Below are 350 nucleotides of genomic sequence, written 5' to 3'. Positions count from 1 at the left end.
AAAATGGCTAACCGTAAATGTCCATCGTTCGAGCAATTGCTTCGCAACCGGGAACTTGGATTCCGGAATGTGTTATCACGTAATACTACTTATTGTCCGATTTGTTCGAGGAAAGAAAGGGGTGAAATTGAATATATCACTGATGTAGTATGGTTCACGTTTTCATCATGTCAGTGCTATATAGTGGATTTCCTCATTAACAAAGATGCTGGATGCGGTAAACGAAGGTTTTCGGAACTAATCAGTACCGTTGATACAGGGGATGAGATTTGAAAGCTGCTCGGAAGGTTCTGTAAGTATTTCATTTATATCTGCTTGTGAAAAAGTTTTCTCTTTAGATGGCTTATTCG

The sequence above is a fragment of the Trachymyrmex cornetzi genome, unplaced genomic scaffold (genome assembly GCF_001594075.2).
Source record: "Trachymyrmex cornetzi isolate Tcor2-1 unplaced genomic scaffold, Tcor1.1 scaffold604, whole genome shotgun sequence".
NCBI lineage: Eukaryota > Metazoa > Arthropoda > Insecta > Hymenoptera > Formicidae > Trachymyrmex > Trachymyrmex cornetzi.
The sequence above is the reverse complement of the archived record's forward strand: the minus strand, read 5'-3'. Positions refer to the sequence as shown.